We start from the raw sequence: 13,486 nt of genomic DNA on the forward strand, positions 1-13,486 counted from the left end.
ACCGAGAACCGCAAAAACAAATGCAATATTATTTAAATATATATATGTATATATATTTATTTTTTGTTTTCTTACCCACAACATGGCAGAATGTACGATGTTCAGGTAAAAGTGTGCGTGTGTTTGCGCGCGTGTGTGTGTGTACATACAAATATATATTTATGTAGGTTCACCTGTGCATTAATAAAACAAGTGAAAGGAAAACATGAGGCGGATATGATGGAGGAGGAGAAGGAGAAGGAGGAGGAGGAGAGTCAAACATATGTGCGGGAGGCAAAAACACTGAAGGCAAAAGGAATCTAAAACCAAGAGTTGAGCTTCAAGTGACGTGAGTGGCTTTCACTGCCTCTCAGCTCCTCTCCAGCCAGCTGTCAGTCAGTGTAGTCTTTTTGCCGGTTCCCCTCTCAGGCCACCCCATCGCCCCTCTTCGCCCAATTGCCCTTCAAAAAATATTCAACTCCTAGTGCAATGCGCCATTTATGCAAAACTCTTGTCAAAAGCTCTGCCGTTTCTTTCTTGTTGTCCTTATACCCTCTATCCGAGCAGTCAGCTTGTGTATATATATGTTCATACATGCCGATTGTCCAAAATAGCTGGCAAAACAATAAACCAAGTCCCAGTTGTAAGCTGGAGAACATAAATCTGTGGAAACCTCCGTTTTGACTAGCATTTGAAGAATTCTATGATCAAGTATAAGTTGACCATAAATGAGTACTGAGTGTAAAGGACCCTCCGAGGTATCACAGAGTCGAGAGCCTGCTATTTCGAACTCACAGACATTTTCGACGATTTGACGATTCAGTTTCGCTTTCGTTTTTGACTTCCTGAATCTCTTTTCCTGCTCCTTAGCCAAATGTTGCTGTAAGCCAAGCTGTAAAAATATTTGTTACCTTTCCGTTTATCGTTGTTTCTTTCCTCTTTTTTTTTCGTTCTTCTCTGCATGTTTTTAAAGGATTGTGCCATAAATCTGTATTCAGACAATTGCTTCAGACCAAGATACTAAACTGACTTTAAAATATATTGTCATTTATTTGAATAACTCATTTTGGGTTTCTTTTCTCTGTGCATTGCAGTCTCATTGCCATTTTGAGGTGAAATTGTCCAGCGGTTTGCTGCGAATTGGTAAGTAAATGCTGTCTGTACAACTTTCAATGATGAAATATTCAAAGGACTCAAATGTCCTCCTACTCAATGTTTTGTTGGGGTTAATTAAAATACAGAATACATTTTCCTCAAAATGCCATTTAATCTACTCAGTGGGGAATACCAAAAAAAAAAAGCAAAAAAATAAATAAAAAATGGCTAAAACAAAGAAGAAGTAGAAGCCAAATTAATTATGCGCATATTTGTGCACTCAACCAAAAGCAAAAAAAAAAAAAAATGAAAAAGGTTCACTTTGATTTGCATTTTCTTTTTGTTTGGCGCTCAATTTATGACATTTTTGTTAGGCCTGCCAGACTTCCTTCTTCCTACCCCGCCAAAGCCCCGTTGTCGACACGTTTTGAAGTGGTCGAACGAAAGGTCTCTGGGCGTGCCATCTATTAATTACAACAACAATCCACTAATCAGTTGCCAAAAACAAAATAAATGAAGAATGAAGCAGGAGCACAATAAATGAGAAAAAGGCGAGACTCCGGCCAAAAATTCGTCTTGTACGTTTAATGAGGCGACAAGTCGAATAACAAAACCAAGATACAACCAAAAAACCAAAAAAAAAAGGATGAAAAGAACGATAGATGAGGGCGAAGAGAAAGAGAAGAGAGAGAGAAAGAGTCAAAGCTATGTAACATTCATAGTTAATATGGCTTTAATGAATGTTGACCAACTTCTTTTCGGGCTTCTTTAAAATAATACCAACTTTTTTTAGGCTATGGCCATTAAAAATGATCTGACGATTAACAAAATGAATGTAAATACTTAAATATTAAATGAACTTTCTTCAATTGGCTGACCAACTAACTAGGCAAGTGTCACTTTCAATTAGTTTGTGCTTATTAATTCATAAAGCAATTCCAATTCGTTCGATAAGTCCCAACTTGTATGTATATAAGATATATATATATATATATATATATATATATATATATTTGTGGGATTCACTCAACAGAGCTCCCAACTTATTAATTGCTCCGTTGAGCGGATGTTTGCATTATTAAAACAATTTATCCAACTAATCAAACTTATGCAATTATCGCTGCTTATTCAATTTAACGCACATTTATCTACACAGGGAGAAATAAAAGATGGGTGAAAAAATATAAAACAAAACAACAACAACAACAAAAACACAAACGAACAAACACACACGCACACACACACATGCACACACACAAGAGAGAAACAGAAATCCAGCAACAAGAAACTCCAATTAAATGCGCATAATACCCTGCTACCTCCATCTGAATGGGGCTGGCAATGGTTAGGGGTGGGTGGGAGGAGGGTGGTAAATGGTATTGGTATGATGATGAGGAGTGGGAGTAGGAGGAGCAGGATGTGGAGGCTGTGGCCCAGGCCATCAAATACAACATCAGCTAAGGCACACACTAACTTACACATTCATATAACAGCGTGTTAATTTTCATTTTCCGCGCTTTTCTCACTCAATGAAATGAAATTTGCACAAAAATCTCTAATTGCATTTGCTGTTCTACCCTCATTTTATTTTTTGTGCCCTCGAGCATTTATTTTGTGTTTAGATTTTCGTTTCTTTTTTTTATACCCTTGCAGAGGGTATTATAAAATTGGTCAGATGTTTGTAACGCACAGAAGGAGACGTTTCCGACCCCATAAAGTATATATATTCTTAATCAGCATGAGAAGCTAAGTCGATATAGCCATGTCCGTCTGTCCGTCTGACCGTCTGTCCGTCTGACCGTCTGTCCGTCGGTGCGTACGCGTTTTACTCAGCCATCTTAAGAGCTATCGGGATGAAATTTTTTTGGGAGCTTTTTTTTACCCGGGTGAGATAAAGTATGAAAATCTTTGGGATCGGACTACTATATCATATAGCTCTGGAACAAAAATTTTTGCAAAAATTGGAGTATCCCCATGAAATTCACCAATATAATAGAATTTGATATAAAATCTCAGATCCCAAAATTTGACCCTGATCGGATAAATAGAACACAAGTTACAGTCTATATAAATCGGTTCAATCGCTGCCGGCAGCTCTGCTTGCTGCCTACTACGTCATCATCAAATCAACAGAGCACATGCATACACACACAGACGCAACGCTACATAAACTGTATGTGTATGCGTGCGTTGCTTTGCTTAGGGAATGAGGGAAGAAGAAGAACAAATTGTACATAGTATGAAGAGTAAAATTGTTTTGTTTGTATATTAATGAATTGAGTTGCAGAAAACAAATTTTGAACATGTGAAATTATTATTGTCAAGGACTGCAAGGGTATATAAACTTCGGCATAGCCGAATTTAACTTCTTTGATATTTTTTTATTCATGTTTTATTTTTTTTTCGTTTTCTGGTTTTTTCGATTCTGATTTTGCGAATTTTCGCAAGCAATTCTCTTCTTCCCTCCCTCTCTCACTCTGTTGTTGGCGAAAATGCGTGCGGAAAAACATTTGTAGAAAACTGTTGAAACATTCAACCAAATTGACCAACAATCAGACATACATAAATATCTATTATATTTATATATGCATTATTATTAAATAATTTCAAATCAAATTTCCATTTTTTTATGTTGTTGTTTCTAGACTCACTTTGGTTTCATTTGCTTGATCATCTTAGAGAGTGTTCACTATGAAATGTTAAGCGATGCCTTTAGATATATTTTTGAGATTAATTTTTCGAATTTCTGAGCCTTAAAGATTGTCTTTTTTCCCATAGTATCCAAGTGAGAACGCTTCATTGGTTTGAAACTTTGCTAAATACTTTTTATAAGTTAAATATTATTATTTTTTCGCATTTTCTTTCTCCAACTTTGTGACATTTAATTAGTCCGGCAATAATTTAATAGAATGATAGTAAAAAAAAAGGGTTAAAGGACACTTTTCTATATATTGAAGCATATTTCACACGAACCTTGAAAACGCAAATAAATCAACGTACCCAAAATGAATCCTCTGGGTGTTCAGAGAGAGCGAGAGGGAAAAGTGGAAAACGTAGAGAAAAAAAAAACTGAAAAAATGGTTAAAATTAATATTGCAGCTCGTTCGGCCACAGGCCTCGCAATAATAATAATAATAATAACTCACACAAACAAATATTGAAATGTACAAGGCAACAAAAAAATTGAATAAAAATACAACAAAAGAAACAGAGAGCGAGAGAGAGAGAGAAAGAAAATTGTGGAAAATTGTGTTGCATAAGTGAGGAGTGGCGAGAGAAAGAAAGAGAGCAAATGGTAATGGAAAACCGCAAAACGCAAAATGAAAAGTGCGCAGGGAAATAAACAAAGCCAAAAATGAAATGAACTGTAATCAATTCCGAGGTTGGACTTTGACTTCGAGTGCCCCCCGACGACGAAGCCCGTCCCCCATCTCCAGCTACACCCAATTTTCAATCCATCTCAGCATCCGCATCTACATGACCAACTCCACACTCAAGTCCAAATGCGAGTCCTAGTCCGGTAATGTGGCAAGCAATTTATGGCAAGGTCCTTCCGCCTTGAACAGCAATGCCAATTATTAACATTTTAGGAATACATAAAAAGTTTGGACAGAATGGAGCGACCTCCAGGACCTCCTAGGTAAAGAAGGAACAAAACACCCCGAATTAATAAACGCAAGTGAGTGAGTCGACATTCGCTCAATAGGCGGAGGTTGCCTCTTAAGTTTCTCTTCTAAGTAGAGCAAGAAAGTGCCTTGCTAGATCACTATGGCCAGGAGGAGCCCAAAGAGTGACAATAATGAATGCTCAAGCGCACCTCGTTGGTTAGAAATGCATCATATCTTGACCATTCTATGCATGCTTTCATTTATTTATTTTTTGTTCTATTTAATTTTTAATAATTTAAAAAACAAAAAAACTTTTGGCAAACAGCCGAACAAATTTTGTTTCCTTTTAACGATTCAAGTTTTTTTGTTGGCTTTGTCAAGGCGATTTTGAATTGTTTTTCTGCGTTTTCTCTTTAGTTAGGGCCAAAAATATCTTGCGGTTGGAATATATTTTTAAATTTTTGTTTTTCTGCTGTTTGCACTTGCTTTGTTTTTCAAGGAGTCTAGGATATACATATATCTGGAGCAACTGGTAATTAATTTTGAGGGCCAAAGCATTCAAGTGGATACCATGTACCTAGCTGCCTTTCTCTCTTCCAGAAAACTCCCATTGAGGACACAAAGAAAAAATCCTCCATCACATCTTGTACACTCTTTCAATTTGCTGCACATGCAACATACTTGATAAATTTGATGTTGCCTGTAATTGCATTAAATTGAGTTGCTGCCTCAATTTTCTTTCTCCTTCTTCCTTTGCTTCTTTCAATATAAGTAGGCGATGGTATCGCTTAAGTAGATATACAAATATGTATGTGTGTATGTGCATGGTATCGATCATGGCCATATTTAAAAAGGCAAAAACAAAAACCAGAGAAAAGGCAAATTTATAAACTTTATACACACTTGAGTAAACAAAATTGAATTTACAAAAGGAAGGAGAACAAAAGTCAAGAGAAAATCGCATGGAATGGACTAAGGCACGAGTACGAGGACGTGATGTGTTAGTTAGAACTACACTGTACTACCCAGATTAACATTGAGATGATGCCTTTGATTAGCTTAATGGGGAAATCAAGATTTTGAAAATGGACATGGAAATGGACTTACAGAAATATGTACATGTATTATTGACAGTGAGTGTTGAATGGCTTTTAATACTTACCATCCGATAAAAGTTGACTTTGAAATTGAGGCATCCAAGGCATGACCATTTCCAGGAGCCTTAAAAGATTGAACTGTTATATTGAAGCAGCAAAAGGACAAATTGTTGCTTGTCTATGGAATGCCAGTTTAAACTCCTTTAGCGCCTGTTTGGCTGAAACATACAGGAAATGAAATTATTGATTCACCAGCCATAGCAGCAGATACAGAAGTTGACTGTGCTAGAGGACAAATGGCGACGGGGACGGTGACGGGGACGAAGACGGGAGGGACAAATGAAGATGATGAGAGGCAAACCCAGAGACAGGGACATGACACCATATGAAAATCTGACAACCGACGAGGAAATAAGAAATTGAAAGCCTCGACATGCTTGAACGCGTCAACTTGAACATGAAAATGAAAGGTATGTAGTTATGTACTACAGAGGCATGTTCCACATACAACCACTTAACCACCCAACCACCCACACACACACACAAACAGCTACACGCACATACCCCCAATACAGAAACGAAGAGAAAAGCTGCAGCTGAGGCCATTTGTTCTGACGGTATCTGCCCACTTTTGACCAAGACCAGAACCAGAACCAAAACCAGAACCCTGATGAAGACCAGAACGTATCAAAGGGGCGTGCCAGTTGCACTTTTGAATTAAATGTCAAAATTTAATGCATAACTTTATACCCTTGCGGACAGCAAGAAAACAAAATGAGGATTCTAATTTGGGTTAAAAGTGTGCATCAATTCGAAGTTATCCACTGTGAGCCATATTTTGAAGGCCACTTAAGAAATAGTAAGGGTATACAAACTTCGTGGCGAGCGAAATTGGCTCGTCCCTGTGATTTGGGTATATGTTTAATGAGTTGGTCGGTCGACAATTTATTGGCCATATTGGGCATATATTTGGCACATAAATTGGTTGAAAACAAATGGCAGGACACGTACAGAAGGAATGAGTGGCCCAAAGACTTGTCTAGCATATGGAATCTGCATAAAGCATTTGCTGTCAACTTTGGTCAAGAGAGAGAGAGAGACTCACTCTTCTTCAATCGACAATTGCATTTTTATTGCATCCTTTTTTTTTTTGTCCTACCCATCTCTGTGTGTGAATTCCCTTTGAAACTAACTTTTAAATCAGTAAATTGACATACCCTTGACATTTTGAATGGCAAGTGAAGGGATCTTTTAATGATCTAAAATCGGTATCATGAATTGGGTCTAAAAAGAGTTTGAGGGCTTTTTGTACTTAAAGACAGACGGACAAATGGCCAGACACCGGACCCTCATTCATTTTCAGTTTAATCAAAGTGTATGGCAACGAGACGGAGCAGCCAGCCCATGATGACAGAGTAGTAATGAACGCAAAAGGGAGAGTGAGTGTGTGTGTGAGCGGGTTGGGAACTCTAGGCAGGCAGGCAAGAGGCTGAACAAATTTTGCTGGCATGTCCAAAGGAATTGTAAAGCGTAAAATAACAATAAACGAGGCACGACGACAGCGAATGAAATAAAAGCACAGGCAAAATCAAAAGCAGATGGAAAGATGGCTAAGGTACTGGCGAGGCGAGAAGTGCGCTGAGAACAGGGCACGGTAAGGGTAAGGTGGTAGTTGTATGTAATTTATGCTAGGCACTGACGCTACACGTTATCCTTTTTGATGGCGGTATGGCTGGAGGGGCTGAAGGGTCTGCAGGGGGACTTAAAGTCGATGTGGGAAGTTGGCGCGCTAAACAAAAGTACAGCAAAACCCGAGATTGGGCAAGGACTAGAGAAAGCCCATAACCCATCCTCCATCCTCCATACCTCCATTCACCATTTTCCAACTGCCCGCCATCTCTTACTGTGTCTTGTGTTCATGCCGTGCCATGGCAATGGAAAAAGTAAGCTAATTAGTTAATGAAAGATATTTTCTTTTGTTCAACAGCTATAGTCCTGCAGGACAGCAGCGTGCGCGCCAAGGTCTAAGGATGTTGGCCATGCCATCCAGCTGCTACACTGAGAAAAACTGAAAAATATGCATAGAAAGAGAAACCCATTACATTAACCAGGAGTATAATAAATTAAATGGCATAAATAAAATAAACTTAAAATTCATTCAAAGAAAGCTTTAAACACTTTTTTCCTTCATGTGTAGGTTCGCGGCATAGGCATTTTTTATTTTTAATACATACATATATATGTATGTATATGTATGTAATGATGTATATTTGTATATACAGTAGGCCACGCCCCTTTAGGCGGCATCCCATCTGCACGAATCCAATGGTTATGCCCCCCAGCACCCAAGCTCCTCATCCCCTCGTCCCCTGGTCCATGGCATTTTCATTCTTTTGCCTCGTCAATTGTGAACTTGCCTTTGTTTGCCAATTTTCCTCCTTTCGCTGCTCATTTTTTTTCTCTTCTGCCATTTTCTTTGTGTTTGTGTTCCTTTTTACAGTGCTATTGGTCTGTTCTGCTCTGCTCTGGCCTGCTCTGGTGTGGTATGGTCTGGTCCGTGGTCAGCGGCCCGTGGTCTACTGCACCCATTTTTTTTTTTTTTTTTTTTTGTAATGCAAAAATGATTTGCTTGAATAAATCATAAGCCTTAAAGCAATCCATTGGGGGTTAACTTTAAAGTTAGCTCCTTTTGGCCAACCAACTATTCCAGTTACCAGTTACCAGTTTCCAGTTCCCAGTGGCCCCGGCAATGGAGTGTAATTTGATTTCGCCAACATCAAGTGTCACACTCTTAGAAGTTGCAAAGGAAGTGTCCAGTGTCCAGAGTCCAAGTGTTGTGTGGGAGTGGAACTGAGAATCTATGATAGCATTGAATAGGCTGCTGGCCTCCATCTGTGACGATGCTCATTATGTACATACATACATACATACACCCAATTAGGGACAGTTGCTTTATATATTTTTACATCATTCGCTTCTCATCTCATCTCGTACTCTTATTCAAGTTCCTTTTGTTTGCCCTTACTTGCCCGTGAATCGCTTTGGTGTGTTATTAATAGATCTAACCCCACCAAATTAGTGACGGTCGAAGTGATTTTGTTAACTGCTGCTGCTTAACTGGAATTTAAACACATATCCTCCAGGTATACATGGAAGTAACCTTATAATGGAGTACTTCAATGTGATAACTTTCAATTCTAAGCTCCATTACTATCTAACGATAGTCGAACTTAAAGATAAAAGAATTGTTGTGAACCAAAACAAAAGCTAAACGTCTTTTGATTGAGAAAATCTATAATCTCCATTGCCTGCGAGTTAAATGACATTTTTTGTGTTTGTCGTTTTTTTTCTAATTGGATACATTCAGTTGGTTTTGTTCTATCAAAGAGAAAAGTTTTTATGTTTGAAATTCTTGCGAAATTCACATCTCTACAGTCCACTCGCCTTTGGCATAGATTTTGTGGAAAAGTATTTCGAGTTTGGTGTTTGGGTTGGGTCTGTTTTTCAGGCTATTCGGTAGCCAGGCTGTTATTATTGGAACTTTTATTTTGCTCTTGCTCTATTTTTGTACATTCTGTGCTTTATTTTTTTCTTGTTTTTTTTTTTTTTTTTTTTTTGGTCAATTTGGAGGCACTTTACTTTTATTATGATTATGATGATGTTTATGCTTTAAAAATCATTTCAAAATGACAGGACAGCCAGCAGCAACCGCAGCGAACGCCTTCCTGCCCGCCCTTGCCATTGTAGAAAATTGAGCGTGCAATTTGGCTTTTCTAGTCAATAATTTTCCATTAGACAAACGGCAACAACAAAACCGAAAGAGGGCAAAAAAAAAAAAATAAAAATAATAAAGTAAAGGAAAGGAAAAGTAGAAGGCAGAGATAGAGAAACGGAAAAAAGCAATGCGTTGGCATAAAAAAAGGGGCAAGCACTGGCCAGGCTGCAAAAAAATAAAAAATTAATGGAAGGGAATGAAGGGACTCACAGACAGTCGTCGACATACATACATACATATACATACACCTAGCCTCAGTGCATAAATGTATAAATATGTACATATATACATATACATATATAGCATAATAGTATCGATGCGAACGACGACGACGACAACACTTCTGGTTCATTGAAGCATAAGAAATTCTCGAATGAATCGCTCTGTTGACGCTTGAGTAGACTTGAAGCGATAAGCGGTTTTTGTGCCATATACAAAAATATATCTAGTCGCGCTTTCCCGCTGTTCAACCCATGCCATGACATGCCACGCCGCCTCTCTAAACGTCGTTCTAACAATAACTTAAAGCCAGCCAAAGAATTATGCTGTAAAAAGTGCTGTCAGGCAACTTTGATGCTCGCAGGAGCTCACATCCTGCCATCCTTGCTAGATGACTACTTTCGTTTGCTCTCTCACTCTCTCTCTCTCTCTCTCTCTCTCTCTCTCTCTCTCTCTCTCTTTCTCTCTATTCGTATGTCTCTGTATACATATATTTTGCAAATGCAACTTTTTTAAATTATTCTTTCATTTCAAAAACAAACATTTCTTGACTCTTAAAACTAAAAAGATATTAAAATTTAAGTTATAATCGATTTCTTACTTGCTTTATTTCCTTGATTAGAATATTTAGAGTTTAGACTTATATATGCCTTTTTAGTATTTGCTCCATTTAGTCCAAGTTCTGCTCATTAACTTGCATCTAGCTTAAAACTATAAGACTATAAGACTCGAAATCTATGTAATAAATACAAATTAACTTATTCTTAAACCTCATTTTGAATGAATTCTGAGAAAAAAAAAACTATTTTTCAAAACAAAACCTTAAACCTGCTGTATCCCACCAAAAAAAAAAAAAAATAAAATAATAATAATATTTTTTAAACAAATAGAAAAGAAAAATATTAAGAGTTGAAAAAAAAATGAAAGCTACTTGGGCTCGTCCGGGAGTCGAACCCGGGACCTCTCGCACCCGAAGCGAGAATCATACCACTAGACCAACGAGCCTTGTTGGGAGAGGGTTTAAAATTAGGCTCTTTTCTAGAAAGGGGGAACTCTAATAGAATTTAAGATTAGAATAAAGTTATGGCAATTCTTTTTTTCCCCTTGTGTGTTTATGTTTTTGCTTATTGTTTCATTTTTTTTTAATGTTTTATTTTTCTTTGAGAGGAAAACCAAGATCAAATACAACATTTGTTTTTTTTCTTTCAGTTTTTTTTTTTTTTTTGGAAAAGTGGGTGTTTTCTAGCTTATTTTCGTTTATTTCTTTTCTTTTTTTGGCTAGCATTCATAACTCATTGTCAAAGTTTTAGCATAAATTTCAATTTTTTCTTTTCTCCACTTTTGTGTATTTCCTTTCTTTGTTTACCTTGCTCATTGTTGTTTGGGGAATTGCCTAGTGGGGGATTTGGGCTAATGGAAATAATCAAATGTCATGCTGATATTGCATAAATGCAAAAATTTTAGGTTTTTCTTTTTTCTCTTCTTCTGCTTTTTGCCCATATCATAGTGAAGGCCAACCAGCCAGTCAGGTTTTTTGTTCCACTGACTGCCTACCCCAACTTCGCATCAACGATGTGTTCATTGACAGTTGTCAGACGTTTTTAAAGTTTTTCCCTCAGCCATTGCATACTTTGGGGCGACCTGTTAAAAGACGTATTGAAGCAACACTTGTGCTTACTGGTGATGTGCCAATGGCGTCAGTGGCAGAGACTGAGGCAGAGACAGAGCAACGGCAACCAGAGAGACGGTCATAAAAATGTTTATCTGAGTGCAGCAGAGCAGCTGCTGCTTTCTTCTGGAGGCGACAAACGAACACACACGGACTCATCATGGTCACGACACTGGAAGGGGGGGGGGGGGGCAAATGGACACTTTTCATTCGCTCGAATGGTAACTCGTTTGCCTCTGGGGCATACATGTGTTTATGTCCCATGCATGTTTCCCAAGTGAACTAAATGTGAAACCAATTTGCTTATCGCTTGCCCCTGTCCCTGTCCCTGTCACTTTTTCACTCACTCTCTCTCGCTCGATCTCCATCTCCCTCTTTTTCGCTATTACATGTATTTCCCTCTTGCTCGCTTTCATACACCAGACCAAATAAGTCAAACAAGAATATGTATGTGAATTTTTTTCTTTACCTAAGATTAATAATGTGTGGTTAACAATTAAATCACCTTAAACCAAAAGAAAACTAAATGTTAGTTTGGCCTTGGCCAAGACATCAGAAAGAATGAGAGAGAGAGAGAGAGTGAGAGTAAATAAGCCACAAACCAAGCTACCATATCATACCCAACCTGTGACCCACTCACGCGATGGTCGACTTTGGCGTTGAAAATAATTACACTTGCTGATTTATTGAGTGTCGTGTGGGCCAAAAACGGAAATGCTTACCGCCCAACACCGGCCTCCTCTGCCCGTCCGACCAACCGACCCGGCCCGGATGTTGTTAATGATCCACGACATTGGATTGCAGCCAACAACACAACATGGCAAATATCATATTTCTCATAGGTTTCGTTATGGAATGGCTGAGAATTAGATGCCAGTAATTAACCCTCCATCCTTCATCCAAAAATTCTCCACATTCTTTGCCATACTCTCACGAATATTTATAATATAATATAATTGTTGCTTGTTATTTGACTGTTTTTTTTTGGGTTTTGGGTTAGGTGATGTAATGTTATCCAGCTCAAGGCTCTATAAATAAATAGTTGAATCAATCTAATTCCTAATATTCATCACTTTCATCGTTTCTTTAGCTACGTGACTAGTGTCCTCGATTTGTCTTGGGCCAGAGAAACAAGTTCTTTCTAATTTTGTGGTCGCAAGAGTTTTTTTTTTTTTTAGTTTTTTGTATCGGGGACATGGACTAGGGCAAGGACGAAAGGGCAACCGGAAATGACACTCGTTTTGTTTTAGTCTTGAAAAATATTTGTTAGACTGGGTCTAGGTCGGTGCGTGTGTGGCGTGTGTGTGTGTGTGTGGCTCGGCTATATGTATGTATATATTCAAAAGCCTCGCTCAACCGAAAGTGAAATTAATTACTCGACTTGAGTTCAGCTGACTTGAGCTAAACTGAGTTGTGTTGGTTTGAGCTGAGTTGAGTTCAGTTTTGGTTAAGTTAAGTTGAGCTGTGGTTATTTCTACTGTTGGTGTTGTTGTTGTTCTTCTTCTTCTTCTTGTTGCCACTTGCTGGCGTAATTAATGAAAAAAAGAGCAACCCAAAACACACGCATATACATTGGATTTCCCTTCATCTCTCTTGTTCTCTCTTTTGTTTTTCCCATTTCCATTTTGGGTTTTCTTCTTTTTTCTTGGCTTGCCGCCAATATTTCTCTTTCTGTTGGCTCTCTCTCTCTCTCTCTATTTGCTTTATGGGGTTTTCCTTGTTAACATCGTGCCAAAATTTCATTAGACGCAAACATTTTGGCTTACTTTCCATACGCTTCATGATTGGCGCCCATCTGTTTCGTCAGGGATGTTAAGTCCATCTACAGATATCCTGTAACCGTATTTGTGGCCAACTAACAACCAGTACATTATGGTCCTCTATAGGGACATATGTTTGAACCCTCTATGTAGTACCTCATTCTGGCCAATCGATAATCAACAGAATCCTTCATCCTAAGGATCCAACACATTATGATTCAAAGCAAGATTTGCTATTGATATCTTACTGATCGTTTGCTTCTTTCCGATCGTGTTCAACTTGA

General features: G+C 38.1%; 1 protein-coding gene and 1 non-coding gene across 2 annotated transcripts in view; one reads left to right on the plus strand and one right to left on the minus strand.

Annotated features, from left to right (window-relative positions):
- Positions 1-13,486, plus strand: part of Dop2R (dopamine D2-like receptor) — a 62,131-nt gene that overhangs the window by 20,206 nt on the left and 28,439 nt on the right. The window contains 1 exon segment of the mRNA XM_068285086.1: positions 1,074-1,122. The gene's annotated coding sequence lies outside the window, so the exon portion shown is untranslated.
- Positions 10,707-10,778, minus strand: TRNAP-CGG (transfer RNA proline (anticodon CGG)). Its single transcript has one exon. It is a non-coding gene; the product is annotated as a tRNA-Pro (tRNA).

This window comes from Drosophila tropicalis, unplaced genomic scaffold (genome assembly GCF_018151085.1).
Source record: "Drosophila tropicalis isolate 14030-0801.00 unplaced genomic scaffold, ASM1815108v1 contig_4, whole genome shotgun sequence".
In the NCBI taxonomy this organism is placed as follows: domain Eukaryota; kingdom Metazoa; phylum Arthropoda; class Insecta; order Diptera; family Drosophilidae; genus Drosophila; species Drosophila tropicalis.